The sequence below is a fragment of the Prorops nasuta genome, unplaced genomic scaffold, assembly GCF_024137725.1.
Source record: "Prorops nasuta isolate Cenicafe-Biocafe unplaced genomic scaffold, Cenicafe_Pnas_1.2 PNAS00011, whole genome shotgun sequence".
NCBI classification, from domain to species: domain Eukaryota; kingdom Metazoa; phylum Arthropoda; class Insecta; order Hymenoptera; family Bethylidae; genus Prorops; species Prorops nasuta.
This window is the reverse complement of record NW_027116808.1, coordinates 6,405,166-6,431,336: the sequence shown is the minus strand read 5'-3', so window position 1 is coordinate 6,431,336 and position 26,171 is coordinate 6,405,166. Positions and strand designations below refer to the sequence as shown.

General features: G+C 29.3%; 1 protein-coding gene across 2 annotated transcripts in view; it reads left to right on the top strand.

Annotated features, from left to right (window-relative positions):
• The first annotated feature begins 13,217 nt into the window (after nt 1–13,217).
• Nucleotides 13,218–26,171, top strand: part of LOC136777402 (putative fatty acyl-CoA reductase CG5065) — a 243,313-nt gene continuing 230,359 nt past the window's right edge. The window contains exon 1 of one of the 2 annotated variants that reach the window (XM_066733655.1): nt 13,218–13,391. The gene's annotated coding sequence lies outside the window, so the exon portion shown is untranslated. Of the gene's footprint in view, nt 13,396–26,171 lie in introns of both variants that reach the window. The other variant, XM_066733654.1, reaches the window with a different exon arrangement.

The window sequence follows — 26,171 nt, the reverse complement described above, 5'->3', positions numbered from 1 at the left end:
CCTCACTTATGTACAAAGAGCAAATTAACATGATCTCGTAATGTGATAATAATAAAAATATAATAATATTTAACGCACCTAGATTCTTAACTTCCAATAAACAGTTGTCCAGGGAACAGAGATCAGAAAGACGCTTGATCGTTAAATAGCCTTGCTCTGAAGAATTGATACGTCAATTACGTATTGAATCTGGTGGTTAGCCAAGGAGGAATCCAAGATCGCCGAACCACCCAGATAAAGGCAGTATCTCACTCTGCCTTGACTCAATATTTTCAAGATTACTAAACCTTTTCTGTCTCGTTTTACAAACAAAACTTATAATATTATTAACAAAGATTATATATTTTAATGCTCTCGACTCGAGTCGCGCACACCTCCCCCTCTCTTTTTCTCTTCTTAGCAACCTCCAAAAAAAAAACAAAAAAGAGCGGCATTGCCGCGAACAACATACTCTACTGTTAAAAATTAATAAATAATAATATTCTCTTCACAGTATGAAGAATTATCTATTAATAAAGGATGATAGCAGTTTACGGATTATACTTGAGTGTGCTTGTGGATATTCTTAACCAATGGATTTATATATATATATATATATATATATATATTTCTTAAAGGCAGCCGAGACTCCACAATCCTTATTTTCCAACAAATTTTGAAACATTTTTGGTATTATTTTGATCTGATTCAGGTATGGAAATGTCCATGTATAATTATTAACTTAAATCCAGATGAAAGATTGGTTCGTTGAGAATATTTCATTAGTGTTTTATGCAGTAGATTGCAGATGACAATTTTCATTAGTACAAAACACATCTCAGCGAATTTAATAGTTTAGTTAAAAGATGACTTTCGATTCTTAGGATTAATACTTAAATAATGTATTACTCTACTTGGTTTTTAGCTACACTTTTGCATTTTCAAATCATTTCTGAGCATCAACTGAATAAATTTATTAAACATAAGTTTATGAAAGAATGCTAAAAGTATGCAAAATGAAAGACTTGCAGCTATAAAATCATATTTAATAATATACATCACACAACATATGCCTTGGTAATAACTTTTTATTTTCTTTTATAATAGCTATTTAACTGTATAATGCAGCATTTAGGGCAAATATTCATTTTTTAAACAGGTATTACTAGCAACTTATTAAATTCATCAACTGTAACTTGTTTATCTTCAAGTTTTAAATTATCTGCAAGAAATATATATGTTTACATTATTATTTATCAATTATTATTGTAATTATAAATTTCAAGTTAAATTTTTTCTTTAGCAGATTTTTAAAATTTTCTACCTATTCCAATATATAATTTTTTTATTGCTTTCATAAATAAATGGTTCTTAAACATTGTAACGTTTAAAAAATTGTCAATGTTCTTTGCATTGTTTGCTTCTCTATTTCTGAATATTTCCCAATATTTATTTAATACTTCTTCTTTTAAGAGACTTTCTTTCTTTTTAATGCATATATTATCTCTTTTATTGCAATATTGTATAAAATATACTTTTGTAATATGTTTCAATTTGGCTGCAATAATTTTGGACGAAATTTATAAGATTATCATTAATATTCTTATTTATAATTAAAAATAGTAATATAAATAAATGTAGTGATAAGTATTGGATTAAATGAAGGTTTATTAGAAAATGTATATTTATATACGTTATTATGGTCAATTTTGTTCATTTTAGCTGTACTTTCTGTATTTTTTATTACGTATCCTTGAATTGCTTAAATAGCTTAAAATCGTAAAAGATGAGCAGGCATTTATATACTTATAGTACGTTTATGCTAAAACGAATATTCCAGTTTTTTAAGCCACGGCCCCATCGAGCGAATAATGGAATAATATTCTAATAATATTTCTGTCTGAGCTATGTTCATTTTTACAATTTTAATTTATTTACGCAGAGTTGGATGTTATAATTTTTGGCAATAACAAATTTAGTTAATACTTACAAACAAATGCGTGTAATGATGGTTTCTTCCCCATTTGTTCCTTTAAATATTTATGAAACCGCTCTTGCGAATTATTTGTTCTTATGCTTTTGTTAAAAACAGATAGAGTAATGGGATTTATTTGCTTGATCCAAAATGACTCAATGTAGTTTAGCAATGGTATAAATTTTGTATATAATTCATTGTATCTATGCAATGATAGTTTAATTATATTAAAACCTAATTCGATGAATTGTGGGGGAAGTAGTGGAAGGTCATACAGTTTTCGTAAAAATACCAAAATTTTAATTTTTTGTTCATTTCTTATTTCTTTATATTTATTTAAAAGTTTTAACTTTTTCGCTCTTTTTCGAACATTCTGAAAACAATTTATTTTAATTAATGATATTATTTGTAAGAACATGTAATAGTTTTTATCAGAATATTGTATAAATTATTGTTAAAGGAAAGGATTGATATTCTTCTGAAATCTAAATATAATATACAGAATTTTTTTTCTCGGTATACTCGTTAGAATGGGTGCATTCAGCCAGATAACTGTTGAGGGAGCGAACTATCTTATTGGCTGTTACTTTTAAATTTCATAATTCAATCCAATGGTAGTAAGGTTTTAAGAAGAATAACTGAACATTTCCGCAATTGTTGTATGGGCTGAATGCACCCTATATTACAGCTTTGTTAACATTCGATGTAAAGAAGGTATAGTCAAAGTTAAAATATATTGTTATATACTTACATACACATAATGGAAATAACATCCAGTTATTGAACATTTAGGGAAATATTTTTTAAAAGCATTGTGTATCGCTATTTCATAATCACAAATTATTGTTTTTGGATCCCATTCATTTATGTTATGTTTGATGAAGTTAATAATATCATTGTACCCTCCTTCTTTTTTATTATTCGTTAAAATATATATGATTGGGATAGCCTTTTAAACAAATATTGTTTGATGAATCTTATGTTTCTGACACAATAATTGTAAAATAGAGCAAGTAGCAATGAAAATTACAGTAGAAAAGGAAATTACAGATAAGTAGAAAGAGAACTAGAGAGTGTTATCCCCCTTATTTAGCAAGGACTAATTCTAACTTTTTCTACTACATTTTTTCTTTTTTTACCAACCTTATTTTTATATATTGCTAGAATAGTAATTAATTGTTTGCCGTTTCTAATTTTAGGTACAACATCAAATGTACCATCAATATGAAAAATAGTTGCTTCTGTTAAACATTTTTTAATAATAATATCGTCAACAAAAAACACACTTATGCGGCCACCATTTTTATATTCATAAACATTTAATTTGTTCTTTTTGCCGTTAATGGTGAAATTTAAATTTTGCTGATAATCTGGAGAATTAAGGGCCTGTTCAGCTTCCTCTAATCTTTTAACCTTTAATTTACAAAAATTCTTTTTTCTTTTCCAGTTATCTAATGATTTTTTAATTTTACTAAAAGGTAGAGTTTCAACAGCCGCAGGGTACCTATATATAAATTTAGATATATTTTAAATATTAAAAAGGTATATAAATATCAGCATGAAGAAACATGAAAAAAGTATGAAAGGAAAGAAATTTAAGCTTAACACTTTTTTGAAAACCCTTTCTATTTAAATATAGAAACATCTTATACAAAAAAATTAATTTCCTAATGGATATTTAAACTTTTCCGCATTCATGCTTCAAAACAATTTAGTTGGCAAACGCATTATAAAAACAGAAAGCACTGCAAATAAAAATCAGTTTTTAAGACAATCAGATATATAATTATTTCCCCAATAGCAAAATAGGACCTTATGACCTAAAATTACTAGATTTCTAATGAAAGTGGCGTAGAAATGGCGATTTCTTTACTAGGGACAGTTATAGTTTATCCTTATAATTTACTTTAATGAACATTCATCATAAACTTCTTTTGGGGTCGTGGGCTGCTCTGTTATCAATTTATACGCCTCTTCTCTCAATTTACATTCTTCGACATATATTAAATCATTTGCGTGAGAATGTTTTTTTAAAGATTTAAAAATATTGATGACTGGATTAAATTTTGCGGTTCCTGGACAATCCTTTTTCTTACATCTCAAATACCTTAAAAAATATAAAATGAATATTTTCAACATTTAATATAATAGGTAATATATTTTGTTTTATTATTTATTTACAGAGGTCGCAATTTAAGACTAAAAACTATAGACTTTAAGATAATAAAAAATATGAAGTATTAATTCAAATAATAAACAATTTAAGACGAATTTTATAAGTTTAAAATAATTGAAAAGTCACTTACGTAGTTAAAATACCATTTTTATTTTTATAATTATAATTCATATAATAAAAATACCCGTCTGGATATAAATTTTTGGTAGTTTTATACATTATGTAAAAATAAACTTATATACCCAGTGACAAAAGAGTTTATTATCGATATACATTCGATATTGAAACGATATCTATATGCAGTTTTTACCTCGCTGATCATGTAGTCGATAAGCAAATTTTATAACTAACAACTTTTTAAAAAATTTCAATATTCGCGCGCACGACAATTGAATTAAAAAACAATTTACACATTTAAAAATACATTTGTTAAAATAATTAATGAACAAATCTAATTTTATTACAAGATAGAATTAAAAATTTAAATTACAGCAGTAAAATATCATTTATACTATGGTAATATTTGCCCTAAATGCTGCATTATACAGTTAAATAGCTATTATAAAAGAAAATAAAAAGTTATTGCCAAGGCATATGTTGTGTGATGTATATTATTAAATATGATTTTATAGCTGCAAGAGTTTTTCATTTTGCATACTTTTAGCATTCTTTCATAAACTTATGTTTAATAAATTTATTCAGTTGATGTTCAGAAATGATTTGAAAATGCAAAAGTGTAGCTAAAAACCACGTAGAGTAATACATTATTTAAGTATTAATCCTAAGAATCGAAAGTCATCTTTTAACTAAACTATTAAATTCGCTGAGATGTGTTTTGTACTAATGAAAATTGTCATCTGCAATCTACTGCATAAAACACTAATGAAATATTCTCAACGAACCAATCTTTCATCTGGATTTAAGTTAATAATTATACATGGACATTTCCATACCTGAATCAGATCAAAATAATACCAAAAATGTTTCAAAATTTGTTGGAAAATAAGGATTGTGGAGTCTCGGCTGCCTTTAAGAAATATATATATATATATATATATATATATAAATCCATTGGTTAAGAATATCCACAAGCATACTCAAGTATAATCCGTAAACTGCTATCATCCTTTATTAATAGACAATTCTTCATACTGTGAGGAGAATATTATTATTTATTAATTTTTAAGAGTAGAGTATGTGTTAAATCATATAAAGCATTAATCAAATAAAATGTAAATATCAACAAAATTTAATGGCGAGTCTCCATTTATAATTTTTTCATAGAAACGCAGTTAAATAATTTACAATACCTGTAACCATTGTACAGCTCATACTTACTCATATGCTATAATTAAATAATAATTATATACTACATATCTGTACAAACTATGATTTTAATTGATTAGTTTATAATATTTTTCTTTAAAATCAAAACCTGTACCAGCTTTATATGCTGCAGTGTATGAACTTTTGAAAGACTCGTGTGTATTGAGTTTCTGAAGAATTTGTCGTGCTCTCAGTTAATGACAATATTACTAAAACATGCATCTTCATTGACAGATATCTAGGTAACGTACACATCATTCTTTCTTTCTGTTGATACATTGTGACAGTGGCTCCAAATTCCCTGCATTTCACTGTTTCAAATTCTTTTAATTGCAGATTTAATCTGGATTTCCCTCTATGCTGAATACGGAGAGAATAGAATCTTAAGCGGAAGTCTCAATCATTAAATGTCACCTGTAAGATTAGTTCTCAGGAATGTTTTGATAATCCTTCTTCATTATTAAAGAAAAACTGTCTGGGAGTTTTGTACATAATCCCGTTTCAATGGGCTATTTTGTTTTGCTTTTTTTAAATGAATTACGTATAACCTACAAAATAAAATGTAATCCCAAAGTTAATAGCTCTTAAATTTGACTAAATATCATTAACCTGTAATGTTACTTATCTGAATTATGCAAAATTTTTCTTTACTAATATCTGTCGTCTAGTTCTAAGCCTATAAACTGTTATTTCCTATTAAGAATAAAATATTTCACATTTCGTTTATTATAACCTCCAAACACAGAAACAACATTGGTCCACCTATGTTGAGTAAATGCTGAGCTTGTATTATATTAAAGAACACATCTGAAAATATGACCTCATGTAAATCTAGACTATAGTATTGTTGAGTCTTAAATTATAGAAAGATATGTAGAGGGGACTACACCCTAACAAAATTTTAAAGGACATTTTAGGTGGAACCACTGGTCAGTGGTATGGATGAAAAAATGCATGTTTATTCTCAATTGAAACTCAGTCCAAAATTTAATGGTTTCTACCTCAATTTGCTGCACCAGAAACCCGACCAGTTTCAAAGTTTGTAGAAATTTTCGAAACGAACATCTGAGGAATCTGGCACAGGAAATGATATAAGGACGACTCGCCAATGTATCTCCCATGGCACCTTTGTTCAGAGTTAGCAACATAAATCTAACAATGATTGGTGCTAAAAAGAAATGTGGTATGCAAAACAACAATGTCAGCTTTGATTATATGCTTGATTGTAGCTTATTCGATGCTTTACGAATTGCTTGTCCAGTCTTGCCCCTGTATCACCTCAAGCAGCTGATGGAGTTACTGAAGTTTGGCAAAGTCAGATGTTGTTAATAAGTCTAATGTTGATAAACAGAAAATATAAATTAATTAAAATATACATTTTACTTAATTATTTTTATATATTGAAAGTATGTTTATTGATTATGAAAATTTTAATCAAACTTTTATTATAGTGAATCTGAAAACATTAAAAAAGTAGCCTGGGCATTAATTATGAGGTTCATTTATGCAAAATGCATTACAAATATTAATAAATTGAATGTGTTGACTGTGATATTTTTTCATTATTAATATATATTATTTTACCTGTTAAGCGCTGCTGTTTCAAAAAATGAGAAGTGTGGAAATTTTCTTTAAATTCTGTAGACAAATTAAAAGAATAATTTAATTTTTTAAATATTATGCTCTTACAAAACGTTATGAAATCCCACAAAAACAGACTTCGCCTGTAAAAATAGGCGGCAAGTACATAAACCATCTAGCATAAATAATATTGTAAAATTATCCAATTAAAAAAAGTAGTGAAATCCAAATATTAGGCAAGTGTATTTTTTCACCTTAGCAAAAGTTAAATTTTTCAAAAAAAAAAGGAACAAAAAAGTTACTTGCCGGGCCCGTAATGTCCATGCACAGTGAGAAATAGAATCGTCTGTGGTTCGGCTAACTTCACTCTTTATTTTAACACGAAATGTGCTATACTACGCTATACCTGAATCTCACACGATTCACTTTCCCACTGTGCATGGACATTATGGGCCCGGTAAGTAACTTTTTTGTTCCTTTTTTTTTGAAAAATTTAACTTTTGCTAAGGTGAAAAAATACACTTCCCTAATATTTGGATTTCACTGTTTTTTCTAATTGGATAATTATACTATATTATTTATGCTAGATGGTTTAAGTACTTGCCGCCTTTTTTACAGGCGAAGTCTGTTTTTTGTGGTAATATTTACTTATTTTAAGAACAGTCTACCTTCCGTGGTTTTCTTGTAGCAAACTCTTTTATTGTTTTATTCATATCAAGGGCATTTAGAATTTCATTCTCAATGCTCATAAGAGTTAGATTGTTTAGTCTATCTTGAGTCATAGTAGATCTAAAAGTACTTTTTATTAATTTTAATTTAGAAAATGATCGTTCTCCTTCAGCTACTGTTACGGGCATTGTAAGATATATTCTTAATGCAATGGATATATTTGGAAATGTACTAGTTAAATCATTCGTATGGAGATACTCTAATATACCTAATGCTGTTCAGTTATTTTTTATATAGTTGGGCAAAACTTCAATTTCACTTACTAAATCTAACCCGTTGATGTCCGACTCATTGGTCAGCGGGTCTGTTAGTTTACTTTGCAATTTCATGCAATATTTTAATTTTGTGTCTTTATCCATATTTTTCGTAATGTTTAAATCATTTAAAAACTTGAAATAACTATTATGTTCTGACATTAATTGAAATCTATCGTTTACTTTTGTCACGGCAATATCAATTATATACAAATAGAAATTGATTTTAAAATTTATTTCGGGGGATTCAATAGGGTTATCTTTTGATTCGTATTCGAACATAGCTTTTATTTTTCGAGTTCTTATTTGATTTTCTGGCAAAAAATCAGTATCGCCTTCTAATCCTTCAGCCAAAACTTTAGCTTCTTTAATTACGTGTAAGAAACCTTTCTCACTCCTTTGTGCAGAAAAATATGTTTTTATTTCATCTAACAACTTTTCAGCTTTTGATAAATTAATCGTTTGTGTTTGAAGACTTTTACTTATTATATTAATTTTTGATAAAATATTATACCAAATTAATACAGAGCATACAAATTTAAAAGATTTTATGTTAAGTGCTAAAGTTTTTGCTACATTTCTACTATCAATATCCCTAGTAGAATCGTTATAAAGAAAATATAAAGCATCATAAATTTTTTCTATATTAAATCGAAGAACTATAACTGCATCAATTCTAGACTCCCACCTTGTATCTGAAAGTCGTTTCAGGGTTAAGGATGGTAATTCTTTTTTCAAAATGTGTCAACGATAAGTGGAAGCTGAGAAATATATATATATTTCTTGAATAATTCCAAAAAAATTTGTTACTTCTAATGAGCATTTTGCAGCATCATTGACTACTAAATTTAATGTGTGAGCCGCACATGGGACATAAAAGGCCCTAGAATTTATAGTTAAAATTTGTTTTTGCAAACCTATATTTGTCCCTTTCATGTTGGCCCCATTGTCATAATTCTGACCACGCATGTCTTTTATGTCGATATCTAAGTTTTTTAAATGCTTCATCAAGAAAGTTGTCAGACCACTACCTGTAGTATCTGTAATTGCAAAAAAACCCCAAAAAATATTCCTTAATTTCTACTCATTTATTAAAAGAATTTAAGTAAGCAAACCTAACTACGACTGTTATTTGCTCTTCGTGACTTATATCCGGAGTAGTATCTAAAATAATAGAGTAGTATTTAGACGATTTTAAAGAAGCTACTGTATGTGCTTTAATCTTTTTACCAAGAAGATATATGATTTCATTCTGAATGTTATGGCCGAGATAATACGACATTTTGACACTACTTTTTTGAATTCTAGTAATATGCTCGGCTATAACACTGTCAAATTTGGAAAACGTCTCCATTAATTTTAAGAAATTTCCGTTTCCTTTAGAAAATAAGTTTTCATTTTGTCCTCGAAAAGCTAAGTTTTGCCCAGCTAAATATTGAATGGCATATATAATTCTCTTTATAACAGCAATCCAACGTTTCTTTTCTAAATTAATTAACTTTCCATTTTCACTATCGACAGTTTTCCCTTAGCCACGTTAACTTTCAGTTCAACCCAAGACTTAACACAGTTAAAATGACCTTTACTTTTCTCATGATGATCTAAATTTCTTGACAAGTGTTGTCAGTCTTTATATCCTTTATGGCCGTTAAATGCATTTACGTTAGTGTTAAATAATTTACATGGAAAGCAAAATACCGAGTTATTCGATTTTGAATATACAAGTCAATTTCTTACAATAGTTTCGTTGTTACTTTAACTTTTTTTATAATATTTTGCGGAAAAAGACCGTTTGGTGTTATCAGGTGGAAAATCTAAATCACTAATTTGTATCGGACCTATTTCATGTATAGACATTCGAAGATTATCACGCAAAACAATCGGCCAAAGACCAGGATCTGTTAGGCCTGTACTGATTTGTAGACACGAAGAAGAATCTGGGTCAAACGAAACGTTGGAAAAATCATCTTCTTTTTCTGGTGAATATATACGCACGGGATTATTTGCTTCTTTTTCCTTTTCATTGTTCACAATGAAAGTGTCAGGTTTATGGAATTCATTACGTTTACGGTTTTGATAACCAGACAATTTTTTTGCCGTCGAAAGACATCTGAAATTATTAATATCATATAATTTTTATATTGTTTCAGCTTAAGTACTATGCGTATTTTCTTAATTGTTTTAAAAGGAATGCTTTTCAATTTTTTAATACTTAATATCATCTATTGCTATTATATAAATCATTATATAAACGTATTTTAAACTTACCTTTAAGATAATCAACGTAATATGCACTTAAAAGCACAAACCTGTATTATAAAAATATTCTATTAACTTATAAATGTAAAAATGATACTTCGTATTTCCACTCGCATGCGATGAATGCCAGAGCTCAAATGCAAGTAAAAACATAAATGCCTTTATAACAAACTATTTCCAGTTAAGAGCTACTCAACTACCTCACCATATATATATTTTTTTTTCATTGACTTCGAGCTCCAAGTTCTATTCCCAGAACAACAAAGATGTAATCTGATATACTTTTTGTTTTTATGTTAATGAAAATTAAATGTTTTTCCATTCTTAATTAAATAGAATTATTATTATCAGTAGTAAACTGGAAACATTAATAAGAATAAAAAAAGTTCAAACGCAGTATAAATAAAATAATTTTTAATTATTTTATAACAAAACATGTTCAAGGTTCTTAAAAAAGAATCTACTAAAACAATATCTGAAATTACTGAATTTACTATTTAATTAATATTTGTATATTCAATACATTAACTGAATTAAATTCTAAAATAAGTAAATTTAATATGATTAATATCACATTCCAAGTTATATTTCAAACTTAAAAAAATAACCATCAGCTTACTAGTACTACTATTATACAGCTATTAAATTAATAATATAGTCAATATAGAAATCTCAATTTGTATTAATTTCAGAAGATAAAACGGCTATCACAAGGTAATACACACACATCCATTATTCCAGTCTTTTTAACCGATTAGCGTTTGATACTCGGTGTAAGCATTTGGAAAAGAAGACTTTTTTCCCGGTTATCTATCCATCGATGGTACGAAAAATAGACTTTTAATACAAAACTACTAGTAATTCGCTAAATCAAAATGAAATCAATCGAATTCTGCCTCTATTTTTCTTTACTTAGTAACGCTGCCAAATTAATAAGGTGGACTTAATGCTTTCGAATCACTAATATCTGGTAAAATGTAATATTTTTATTTTAAATAATTTTAATGAAATGCGGAATTCATTAAATATACGATGGCCAGTCTTAAGCCAAAAAATAGTTGGCGCCCTGGTGCGATGCACCAGTGGCACCAATGGGTTAAGACGGCCCTGAAAATAGATATATTATAACAACTATCTTCATTCAAATCTAAAGTGATGTGGAATATGTGCAGCAGTGATATCAATTTATGCCGAGATAGAAAGAATAGTACATAATGATATCAAAACTATCCGTGTTTAGCATCATGTTCGTCGTACTTTAGTAATGGATTTCTGAACCAACGTATACACTAGGGTGGTCTAAAAAATTTTTTTCTTTTTTTTTTAGTGGCTACCCCAAAATATGTTTCTGTATGAAAAAAGAAAACTTTTCCCTCAACGTGACCGAAATCGAAGGTGGTTTAGAGGTCGCTCAAATCAATTTTCACATTTAATTTAAAAAAAAAAAACATTTAAATGATGTTTTATGATTTCTGTAATTATGTGTTATTGTACCTTGATTTCAAACGCTTAAATAATTAAAACCCTTCTGAAGAAAGATATATAAATTTTAAAGATAAAAAAAAATCCAATTTACCAAAGATTTTTATTTGTAATTTAGTAAATAATTTGTTTTGTTAGTAAGACTAAGATGGAGATGGAGCAAGCGCGTGAGAGCCGGACGACCGACTGTTCCAGACAGCCCGCTCCTCGGCTTTTCATCCAATCACCAATATTATAATATAATCGTTTAAAATAAAAGTATAACAATATACTTCCCAAAAGAATCTGAAACACGATTTAAAACATTTATTTTTAAATTAAATGTGAAAAATGCTTTGAGTGACCTCTAAATCACCTTCGATTTCGGTCACGTTAAGGGAAAAGTTTTCTTTTTTCATACAAAAACATATTTCGGGGTGGCCACTAAAAAAAAATTTTTTTCTAGACCACCCTAGTATACACTTACTTCTGAACAGATGTAAAAATGTTCAAAGAATCCTCACCAAAGGTAGACGGACCATGTTTTTAAATAGGAATATATATAAAGTTTAATGTAGGTATTGAAAAAATTCAAAACTTTGACCTTTATTTGCAAGAGTAAAATATTATCGAATTTTAATTCCTTTTTTTAAGTTGATTTGTTTTTTTTTCAGAAGAACTTGCTTCACACTATTAGATTTTAAATATCAAAATCTATGTATTTTCCGCCTACTCTAATATATTAATATAAATTCATGAATCTCAGGTACCCTCGGAGACCTTTGAGGTATCCTGGGCCCCACGTGGTCGCTTAAACCGCCTACCGTTTAATCCGCCACTGACAAGACCAATCCCAAGATCAAGACAACACTTTGTACAGACAAGACCGAAACTAAGACTGAAGCGATTAAAACAAGACAAAGGCTATAATCTATCATGCAAGAACAATATCAAGGCCAAGATTCAACATTTTTTATATTGGTCTTGTATGTGCTCTGTCTCCACCACGAAAAGTATGGTGACCTTAGGCTAACGTAATCCAATATTAAACTATTAAAATCTGTGAATATATATTCTTAAGCTTTACAAATTTTGTATAAAAGACTTATAATAATCATTTATTAAATACTAAAAACTCGTGATAAATAACAAACATATGCGTTTATTTAAATTTGTTTTATGATTCTAAACTATTTTTGACCAAGAAGACTCAGTTTTAAGTTTAATTAATTAGGCAAAATGGCTGGTAAAAGCTGAATAAATTCATAAGTACATGCGTAATATTTGTGGTAATCGTGTGGATATTTATAATACGCGTATGTAATTATACACATGTGAGAGTCAAAGGGAGGACGCAGGTAGATCGGAGATCACGGTAACATTGTCAGGAATGGGTGAATGGTGGAAGGTGGGGGAGATCGTTAGTTGGCTTGCAGGTCGTAGGAAGGTACATCTATCAGTACGGACTACTTTGGAGTTCAGTCTCAGTCTGTCCGCGAGCCCGGTTAACGATCCACATTATATAAAAACGCGTGTGAAAGGCTGACCAGATCTGTTGGTGAACCGATTACTTTCGAATTGATTTCGTGATTTTCAGTACGCTGATCAAAAGGAATTTTTGTAACATTATCGTTTCAATCTTCTGTCAAGTGTAGGTACGTATTGTGATATTAAAATCAATCAATGTAATTATATGAATAAGTTTTTATATAAACGTAATAATAAGATTTAATTTTATTCAATTTTAATTAATTTATATTTGTTATATTTAATACTCTGTTTGTGTGTGACCGTGTCTGCCTCTCTCTTTTAAAAACCCCACTATACTAACACAGGAAGCCTACGAGAATTGTTTTTACTAATATCATGCGAAACGTTGAATTTATAGGCTCTTGAAGAATACAATCTTCAAATTTCGGTATAAATTATTTTGTTTTTATTTTTAATCACTTAAAAAGACTATTTAAAAGCATGAAACAGATATAAAAAACTCTTATTTTAGTGTAAAAGCAGTTGTAGTATAATGATATTACATACTTGATTACGTGAACCGTTTTTAATGTTCGAGGTATCATTCGAAAGCTCTTTGAAAACCTTCTTCAAATATGCTATGGTTAAATCATGACAATGCATAATTCACAGAGATATGTCGATTTAAAAATTGGGACGGCTAAAACTTACTGTATAAGTTACACAGTAGCGCTCGACTATATACATGTGTACTTGCCGTCGAGACACTACCATGTCTCTTGATCAAAATTATTCGAAAAAGTTAAATGCTAAATGAGTTGTTACGAATAAATAACATTTAAAAATCCAAGTCCGCAATATTACGTATATGGATTTTTTCATTAATGCTGGTCAACATAATATTACATACTTGGATATTAAGTGGTTACCAACATTAATTGGTAAATTTTTGTTATATGAGTGTGCAGTAAGGTGTCTGACGCAATATTGTTTGATGAATTCATATATGTTGGCCAAAAAAATCTTTCTTATCACTGTTTTGAAAATATAAGCCATAAAAGGAAAAAAATGTTAATTTTTGTTGTCATTTATGGTTTGAATACCACAGGAACCAAATGTGATAGACTGATTTGTGATTAAGGTTTTGGAATTCTATAGAATAAAAGCTGCAGAAGAATATGTCATAATATTTTGAAAGGGAGAGGTGCCTTTATTATTAAAAAATTTAGTGAAATTGTAGCCAGATTTAAATATGTTTTCATTTCCTTGAAATATTTCGGTATGCTGCACACCAAATATAAGTTTAAATACCTTTATAATATAATACACGGGAAAAATGCTATTAACAAAAATATTGTTTCTTCTGCAATTATAAAAACTATGACATAAATCATACTAATATTACACACACACACATCTAGGTAATATTATTAATTTAGTTGTGTAAGATTGTATACCCGTATATAGACTTTTTCTGCTAAAATGTTACAGACCAAAAATTGTATGTATATCTAGCAACATAATTAACTGCTAAACATTTTTACCTTCATAAAAACATTGAACTGATTAGACTTTGTTCCACAAAACATTTAGGTATGTTTAGTAGCTTTGATAACCAATTTTGTGTTTGTTTAGTTTTTTTTGGTATCTTTCTGTTTTTCGAATATATTTTTGAGATTAACTTAAATTGAACAGAAAGTTTGCCTATAGACTTTTTTTTTAAATTATAAATCCGGAAAAATGACAAAATTTGTAGGATCCTTTAGATTACCGCGTTATTTTTCTAATATTTTAAAATGAAAATAAACCTATTTACAAAATTCCAAATAGAACATAATTTCAAAACTATAACTGCTAATTATCTGAAGGTATATATTTTTAAGAAATTATACAAAAGTAACTTTATTACAGTTTTAAATATTTTACATATTCAAATATAGGTGTCTCTCAAAAATTTCCCAGCGAAAGTTTCCCGACAAGTTGGAATTATGAATAGCTTTTACAGAAAACATATACACAGCTTCTAATAAAGATATGAGCTTAAAAGAAATTCAGAAAATAATAAGTTTTCCAAGTTAAAAAAATCACCGTAGATTTTGATTAATTGTAATTTCCTTTAAACTGCATATTGTTATACGTGACCTCAACAGCTTTCGAAAAATTTGTTTTCTTTTTTTTTATTTCATGTAATTGCTTACAAAATATTTCGATTTGGAATTGTGCGTCTAATTAAAGTCATATGTGCGTGATCACTGCGCTTATTACATAAGGAGTCGCTCACTTTTGTGAATATTTAAATTGAAATATTTTCGAAAGGACACAAAACGAAAAGAAAAATTGAAAAGAAAGGGTTTTAAAACTTTATGGAAAGCTATAAGAATGTAGAATAAAATTGAAAGAAAAGATTTATATAAATAACCATGGCGACTTTGATAACTCGGAGAAATTATGAATTTTTTTCATTTTTTTAACAAAGAGGGAGAGAGAGAGAGAGAGAGCGTGTACTTTTTGTGGCAAAGAAATCCTCATATATTTCTCCCGTAACAATTTTTGGTTACTCTAATCCATTTGTCAGGATTTTGCTGAGACGATTGTAAAGAAACACCCAGTATAGTTAGTTAACAGTGTTAATAATTTAATTATCAATTTTGAACTATATGCATGTGAACATCTAATATAGCGCCGTGTTTCAAAATTCATTGGCAGTACTGTTAGTACTTTCATTTCTATAAGATGTGTGACATAAAATGTAGAAATTTCAGTGCCGGTAGTACTGACAGTGAATTTTGAAACACGGCCATAATAAGCACGTCCCCGCCATTTCTTGTAAGAACATTAACACATACTCCACAATGAATCGGGCATAGTGACCATTGCGCTATATCACTACAGTTAAACAAATATTTGTTATAGGTTGTTTTACTTGACTGTGTCACTTTTAGTACAGTTCCTCTTTAATATAAGGTGTGTCTATACACAAATTGTCAGATGAATATTCCAAAACTAGCTAAAGTTCCAAGAAATTTTCATTACATTTATTTATATGAATTATCATAAAGGATAATTAAAAAAATACATTGTATTTCTCTAGAGGAGAACGTTGTCAAAAATAACAGGGGTCAATTGTAATACGGCTTTTTCTCGAGATATTTGTAATTTAATCGCAGCAGAAGAGAGCACTAGATAGTATGAGTATAATTATTCTTGTGATGGATTTACTGATTGAAAAAAGGTATAACCTTTAAGTCCTGTATATAAATGGCGTCAATTATAACACATTTCATGATACTGATTGTAACATGTAATATCGATACCGTATTCTATGTTATAAGTTAGGATTACAAAATTCTTTTTAGATTTATAATGTGAAAAATCATTCCAAGAATAATCATTTCCAACAAATAGTTCCGAAGGAAATTATAAAATAAACTTTAAACGGGTTTTTTCTGATCATGTCAGATCTTCAACTGGCAGACGGTTAATCTTTGAATTTATCGGTTTAATTTCTAAAAAGCTTTTTTCATTTTACATGTTTATGTGAGTTGTAGGGCAATTCACGACATTTAGACCAAAAAATATGTGTAATAATTTCTAGTTGGCAAATTAGCTGAAAAATCCCATGAAAAACATAGTACTTCTCGCAAATTTTTTAATTTTTTTTGGCTAATTGTGGTGGATTGCTCTGGCATTATATTTTTATTTTCAGACGCCACTTGGTTTTAATTTTCAAATCTATCGAAGCTAGGATTATCTGTCCACTATCGTGTAGAAATTTTACACGCCTTTACTTGCGGTACTCATAAAAAAGGTATCGAAACAAAATATATCGGTTAAACAAATTTTTTTTAACCACTAATATATGTACCAGAAAATTTAAAACATTGTATTTATTCAATAAAACAGCTGAAACAAATTATTTAAATTTAATAGTTTTTTGAACTGATAATCCTGGCTAGTACCTTAAGGGAGGAAATACATGTAGAAGCTTAAAAAATGAATGATTTTCAATTTCTTTGTTTATACAGAAAACTCGATTCTACGTGCTCGAAACTAATATCAATAATAGTTTATATCATTATCTAAAATATCCACTCCCCCAGATTTTTTTTAATAGAAAATGGGCCCAACTTTTTCATGTATCTTTATGTCGGCGCAACTTCCATTTCTTAAAACGATGTAATATACTAATACTTCAATTATTATCTGAAATTAAAAAATAACATATACATTTGTAATTTACACCTGTAGTTTTTACTTAAACCTTTGATATTTGAAAAATCTTTAAATTTTGAAAAGTTATACGATTTGAAGTTAATAATGTTAATTTTTACCATATTTTTCTTCTTTTTTATTGCATAAAACTAGTGGTTTATTTATGCAAATGTAAAAGCACGTAGAATCACACAGACGGTAATAATATTATAAAGCACTATTGAAAATTTCATCAAGATCGGTTGAATAGTTTTTAAATGAGAGCTTACACCAATTTAGAAATAAGGTACGTTGCGAGAAAAAAGAGTTTGAAAAGTTTTACTTTCTCACCTACTTACGTACCTATAAGCGTTAGTAATACTCGCGCAGCACGATACCTTTAAGGCTATAATTTCTTAGATTTTTTGAATTTTGCTTCAAAATTTTAGAAAATATAATCTTGAAAATATGCTCTAGACATTTATGAAAACAAAAAATAATGCAATTTTTTAAGCTTTGTCATGTATTTTCTCCCTTAACCCGCCAGTAGGCGCGTGTTTTTTTACGTAGATAGGCGCGTAGGGTGCCACGGACACCCCATTTGTGTTTCGTTACTTGACGTAAATATTTACGAATTCAAATTTATTTTTCTATAAATATCATTTATGGGATGTTCTCTTTGGCATACTATAGCAGTTGCATTTCTTTAAGGTATTTCTATTAATTTGATGCTTATACTTATATGTGACTGCACAAGTGTTTCGTTAAGTTACCGATAGATTTTTATTCTTGGGGTGCTCTAGACGCTCTGCGCACCCATTGAAGGGTTAATCTCGTAAAAAACATTAATATACTTCCTTTATACATATAGTGCCTATCTTAAGAATATTATGGCGAAGCCCAAAGAAAGAAATTACCGAAAAAGGTATAATACCTCAAATAATTTTTGAAGAAGCGGCTTAAAGAGTGATTCAAGGTAGTTTTCCCGTTAGAATAATTGTAAACGATTAGGAATGTGTTACGTAACATTGAATATATTTGTAAACGCTATAAACGCAATGAAAATAAAAAAAGTAGGGTATAATGCCCATAATAAAGTGTTCAGTGAAGAACTGGAAGAGATAATCACTGAATATTTTAATAAGTGTGTAAATTTATATTTTAGACTATCTATTAAAGAATTGCAAAAGTTGGCCTATCAGTTGGTAACAATCAATAAATTGTATTATTCAAAAAAATGGAATGAAATAGGTAAAACGCGAATGAAAAGTGGCTGATAGTCACTTTGAAAAGTGGTGGTAATTTATCTCTTGGAACTCTTCAAGCCACTAGTACATCACGAGTAATGAATTTTAATTAAGAAAATGTCAGTAATCTTTTGATAATTTAAAAAGGGTTTTAGAGAAAAGTAGAGTTTTCAACCATACAATATATATATAACGTAGATGAAAGCAACATTACGACGGTTCAAAGGCCTATAAAAGTAATCGCTATAAGGGGAACTAATCAAGCAAGATCGATTGCTTCTGAAGAAAAAGGCACAAGTAATAATATGTTTGTCTGTTAATGCAGCAGGAAATGCAATTCCACCGATGTGTATTTTTCTGAAGAAACATTTCCACGATCATTTTATGAGAAACAGTCCCATGAAGTGCATAGGAAGTGCTAATTCATCGATCTGGATGCAAAAATCAGATTTTTTTATTTATATCGAACATTTTACAAAACATACAAATCTTAGTAAAGATAACAGAATTTTATTATTTTTCGATAATCACTCATCCCATCTGTCAATCGCTTTAAAGGGGGAAACTACTTTAGCGACATATTTTTGTGCTATTTTAATGATATTTTTTTAAAGGAAGGAATAATCAGAATAATTTTAAAATTAAAGACTTTTTTCTATTTGTATTTAAATATATTTGATAATTTTTTTTGGCAATTTTAAAGTCAAGTTTTAAAAAGATCAGTTGCTGTTCGCAGGGCTACATTGCTAAATTCCACTTTTGGCATGCAGTCCTCAGGTCACAATTTTCTTCTGAAAGCAACAAGAAAATTTCCTTTTACATTTTTCACATGTTTTTTTATTAGTTGAATCTAATTATAGCTTTAAATAATGAAAATTTAAAGCTTGAAAGAAGTTGGAACAAAAAATCTTGATTTTTTTAATTATTTTTAATCTGTTTTTTAGACCAAAATAATATTTATAATTGCAATATTGAAAATCAATTATATTCACTTAATAGATAATTACATAATGAACAATTACGTTTTTTTAAATTTTAAAATCGGCCAATAATTCGTTGATTTATGTTGCACGGCAGTGGAGAAAATCACCTTTGAAGAAAAACGACTGAAAAATTAAAATTATTCTTGATAATAAACTATATAAAATGATTATATTTTAATCAGCGATTCCAGTAACATAAAGCAGTCCTTCTTCATGCTCATAGGTTTCATTAACTTGAAGCATCTTTTCTCTTCTTGTTTTTCTAGCTTCCTTGGTCTCATAGTCGCTAATGTTTGTTTTGAAGTTCAATGTGATGCTTATTCGCCTGTTGCGCGAAATTGAAACTATGAGAACCGACTTCGATTTGTAGTTCATTCATTGTCATGACGATAACAAAATTACCCTCATTAAAAGCACTTGCTGCTAAAAATGATACAATTTCAATCCATTTTAAGCCGCAGTGCAAATATTTTGTGGGGTGAAGCGCCAAACTGTAGAATTTAGACTTTCGTTAGCATTCTGCGTATGCCCAATCAAACTTCTTGTTAGTAGATCTTCTGATAGATCTCCAAATATAAAGAAAAGAGCTTTTTTTACGTCTGGATGTAATGATGCAGGATGTGGTTCTGGTGCAATATTAAGTGCTTTAGTCTTCTGCCACTTGCACCAGGTATCAACGCCCGTGGGGCAGTTTTCGTGACGAGGCTCTTTGTCGATGGACATCATTTGGTAGTATGTAGCCATGATAGCTTTTTTTCATGATTTTGACGCTTTCGATATTCCTACGGATAGCCAAGCCATAATATAAACTGAGCTTTTGAATCAAAACGTCAGTCAATTTGCCTCTTCCTGCAAGTTTCCTTTCTTGTTTTTACATTTCGGAGTCGAGTGCCCATTCTCTTTTGCACGTGGCCAACGCACTCACTTTTAACCCCTTAGCTTACAATGACGTATGAGAGACGTGATAGTTTTTCGGGGCCAAACATAAACAAAACGTCTCAGAGACGTGGTAAGTCTACCGGCCCAAATATAAACAAGACGTCTCAGAGACGTGGGGGGCGACCGTGCCAAATGTTTAATTATACCATGCACGTGTATATACAAATCATAAGACGTTTGCGATTTGTACAATTTCGAACGCTCAGTCAAGTTGTTTATGTCCCTACGTGTGACCGACCTTGGTGTCGCTTTTGGCACGCACAATTAAAAATTAAATCGTAAGGCAAGGGGTTAACCACTACCTGTTTTCCATTGTAAGGATCAATATATGAATAATAGTAGAAAAAGTTTTCGAGTCGCCATCACCGATGTATTTAATGTATTTTGCACGGTAAAGCTCTTCTAACCTCAAAAACATCGATTTCACAGACTCGATTTCCATACTTGCCTGCGGAGCCTTCGTGTACTCTGAACATGATTCAGCGTCGTGATTTTCTTTCCACGCGAAATATTTTGCACTTTCCTATGGTTTATTTGCCCAAAATACATACAATTGACAGTAACTACTTTTTACAACGAATTAGTCAATAAGTTTACCACTATAATGGGCGATGAGATTCGTCACGCCGTATAGAGATTTGAACCCTCTTTTTTCCATGTGCCATCTTCAGAAACTTTAAAATTCAAAATGGGCCCCTTATGCTTTGCATTTTCTAGCTTTTCTTCTTTTACAGCTTTTTTGCAGCAATATTCAAAGATTTTTTCTTGAAGTTAAATGGACGTGAAGACAATTTTTATTATAAGCATTTTCAGTAAGGCCTGGGCCAATATACATATAGTTGCAGAACAAATTTAATCCCTGCCTACCGATACCTAATAAGCGCATAACAAGGACAATTTTTCTGTTGATTTAATATCCTGTATTAATTAGAAGACTTGAATTTACTTGCCTTGATCCACATCGACATTTTACAACGATTTTAAATCCAAGTCATCTTATGCCGGTTTCCTCGAAGTTTACGTATTCTTTACAGATTTTACATATTAGCATATCCCATAAAGCAACGAACGAAGTAAAGAATTCTATAAACCGATAGCACAATAATGGTAGGATAGTTACATTCTCTAAAGTAGAGCTCTTTAGTATTTTCGCACCAGCACTTCGACCTTCACATTGATCATAAGTTTCTTCCCTATCTGCAGGGTTTTTATTCCCATAAAATGTCCCTTTTCGTGGTCTACTTGGATGATACGGTGAAAACTTATCACCTCTCGGATGCGAACCCATTATTTCCAACAAGATTGCCAATTAATTTTAGCTATATACTAAGCTCTAAACGAAAGCAAACTGATTTCAACTGACGAATATGCTTCAATATCAACACTTCTGTACTATTCTTTTACATATAAATACGATATTACAAAGCGATAAACTTAAGAAAACAACTACATGAGCGGTTCGGCGCTTTGTATCGGCTTTCCATGTAAACGGTCAGTCGGATCAAACTCCGTTTCATGCTCATCAGCTAAAACTGAAATATAAATACGCTGAAAATTCATATTTCTGTCTATATACATATAAATTAGAAGCAAATGTATGTAAGAATATGATGACAGAGGTAATAATAAAATTTGAACGAAATTTACAAGTCCCATATAGTATGAAATATTTAAGATTTTGTTAATTTTATTACTTTTAACACCGGTCTCCCCTACTATAAATATTCCACAGAATTTTTATAAATAAAAGACCTCAATTATTACTGAATATTCTTGGATCTTTACTTAAGAGTTTTTCGAAACCTTCTTTCATTTTTTTTTTCATTTCATCCAGTAATTAACAAGATATTTCGATTCGAATTTGCATATGGATATACAGCTTGCCTAAAGTGGTGAACGCGGCCATTATGCATAATTATTTTGTTCATGTGTATACTTTCAATTGAAAGTTTCTTGCAAACAACAGGATTAAACGAAACAATCGAAAGCGAGTTTCCAAAAGTTCTTGAGTTAAATTACAAGAATGTGAAATATATATATATATATATATAAAAAGTACTAGTTTTTATTTAAAAAACTCAAAAGGACTTTCATTACTCAGAAATATTATTACACTTCTGCTTTTTGTAAATCTCTTTACCTTCTTCTAAAAATTTATAAAGCTAGATTATATTTCAAGCCAAATCAACATACGTTCTTCCCTCCAATGTTTTTAATTGTAAACATTTTTATTATGTTTCCTTTAGTCAAGGAGTTAGACAACTGTAAAAGTTGAAAATGAAACGCATTCTTTGAAATTTTATTTTTTATGGAAAGAACCAAAAAAAAATTAGTACTTATGTTATTAGGTATAGGGGAGAGTGGGGCAAAATGATCCCTCGGGGTAAAGTGATCCCTGAGGGTTTTATCAAAACTATTGATACTATTCGTTTAAAAATTAATCAATATTAAAATATAAACTTTTAAATACACAATATAATATTGTAATGTCTATTTTGAATACGTAAAAAATTGTTAGCGGCATTTATGTGTTTTTCATCATTTTTCTGTAAGATAAGTGATTTTTGAATCGTATAGGAAATAAATGTTAGGATACATTTCAAATCGCTCAATTAGGTAAATCATAATAATCAGGATGAACTTTTTTTTGCTCTTAAAATTAATTTAAAATCGGCTTTGGTAAAATTTTAAGATTCGGTGAAAGATGGGCAACGGATTTGGGGCAAAACGACCCCATAGTGGTTTCATTGGTAAGAAGCAGCCGGTGCTGAAAAAGTAGTAACGATAATGATAACGAATGTATTTTTCATACAACAAACGGTTTAAAAACGAAGCTTATATATGGAGAAGATTGGATCCAGTGTACTTTTTTCACGCTTTTCGCGATTTAAGCGATTATACTTGAATAGCATGTTTTCTTTTCATAAAATTCATAATGTTATCACTAAAGTATGCTTTTCTACTTTTTTATTGAAAGTATTAAAGCTTTTGTCTATCGTATCTATAAATATAAATTCATTATTTTAAATTATTCGGCATGGAATCATTTTACCCCACGGGTGAGGGTAAAATGATCCTTTTGTAAGATTTACTTTAAATTGACTAGTACAAAACATCTTTAACAATTTAATTGTCGCGACCACGCAGAAATGTAAAGTAATATGTGATCTTCGTTACATAACATTTTTGCTATGTTAAAATCAATAATAGCGCCACTAGGATGGATTTTGCCTTAGGGAGATCATTTTGCCCCAATCTCTCCTAAATTGAAATATGGTATAAAAAATTTGAATTGAAAAATATTTCAAAATAGTGGCACCAGAGCTATTCTTCTAAAGAATTAACTTTTTTCACAGAACGCAGCATAACTTCAACAATTTTCAATATTTTCTTTCGAAACTTAAATCACATTTTTAAAACAACATTTCGCAGAGAAGTACGTAGGGAATTTTAATAATATTCATTTTTGTGTGATTGGCGTTTATTCAAAGAAAGACTTTCAATTTTTGACCCAAACAAATGGTAATTATTTGTTTATAAAAAAATGTTCGAATTAATCAATCGAAATTTCCCTATGTATTTCTCTTCGAAATGTTGTTTTAAATATGTGATTAAAATTTCGAAAGAAAATATTGCAAATTATTGAAGTTATCCTGCGTGCTGTGGAAAAAGTCAATATTTCAGAAGAATAGCTCTAGTTCCACTATATTGCAATATTTTTTTAAGAAAATTTGTTATACTATATTTCAACTTATACCTAATAACATATGTACTTAGTATTTGTTTAATTTCCTTTCTACTATAAAAAATAAAATGTCAAAGAACGCGTTTCATTTTAAACTTCTACAGTGGTCTAACCCCTTAAGGATGTTCTACCCCAAAATGATTTTCATAAGATTGTTTAAATTTTAATTGAAATGGGTTAAATATAACAATATTGACACGATAGTCAAATCTGAGATTGATGACACGTTTCTAGCTAGAGAAATTCAATATCAATGTTATCACTTTTACTATGGAACATATAGGAGATTCTGCTAAAAAGACAACATTTTTACTAATATTAGGTAAACGGTTCTTTAGATTTTTTGTTAAAAAATAAATGCTTTACGGATTATACTTGTTAACAGCACATACAAAAAAAATGAAAAATATGACACGTACCGTTGCCAAGAAAATGTAATTCAAACTTTTATTGTAACACAATAAACGTGAAAGAGAATAAATATTGCAGCGTCGCATATGCGCGCGCAACTGCGGCGCATATATTTACTAGTAATGAGGGAGGATATATATTTTCAAATTATTATTGTACTTAAATTTGTATATCTACAATTTAAATTATATGTTTTAATTGTGGATGCGAAAAATAATAGGATAAGTAGTACAATATAAAGATCGAAAAACATGTGTTCATCTTCCCATGTTGCCGTTATTACAAAAAGCTTAAGTTGCATCCACAACTTCACTATACGCGTTAAGCCATTCGCCGGTGTGAATAGTACCTTTGGGGTAGAACATCCTTAAAAGGAATTTTCAGTTAAATTTTTTAATTTTTTCTACTGCTACTCTCAGCGAAACAAATTTTTCAATTATTGTAACCAGTATAATTAGACTTATATTTAACTGGTTACAACTTAGGATCTGATAAACGAATCCTCAAATCTATACATATAGTTAAAGTTATTCTTCTTAAAACAGCTATTCAACAAACTGACTTTCAATTACTAAAATTCAACTGACCATATAGAAAAATGCATTTAAAAATTACAAAACTGAAATTTCTCAAAATATGTTACCTCGAAAATTTCAAAATAAATGCTACTAATTGTACAAACAAAATAAATATTTTGGCGCAACAAAAAAAAGCATAACGAAGGTGCTAAATATTTTTCTTCGAATTACAAATAAATTCTGTTTATAAATATCTTTTCTTTATTGCTTCTGTTTAATTATTTTTACCACTACTTCCCAGAAAAATCACTTAAGACATGTCTTATTCACCTCACAATACGGTATTCACATTCAGATTTTATAAATTATTATTTTATGCACAGATCATATTTTCTGTAGCCATTAGAGGAATAGAAACTATTGATTTTTAAGATTGTCCTAATAATAAAACGTGACTATCAATATTATTTATAGCATTTGAGTTGTTGCAAAAATCTAAAAATAATTGTTAACAACCTCTATCAAACCAGAATCGAAAAAACAAATTTCCACTTGAACACAATAAACTTTGAAATAATTAGTCCAATATTTCTTTCAATTACTTACATTTGCAAATGTCTGGCATGAAAGATGCTTTTTTGACATACATTTTTTAGATGGCTACAACGGGTTTTTAAACGTGCTACCGGTCTTAAGGGCCGTTGTAACAGTAAGGAGATAAGCCTAATATGCCCATATCGGGAGAAAATCTGAAAAGCTCGATCAAAATTTAGCTTACAGATTTTTTCCCGATATTTTGTAGAGGAGGGTGTGTGGTTTAAAGTGGGAACCTCCCCTAAAGAATGCATTTTTTCTTACACTGGTATTTAATAGGTATGAACAGTGTAAAATGGTCAAACAAATTTTTGTTTTCATAAACTGTTAATA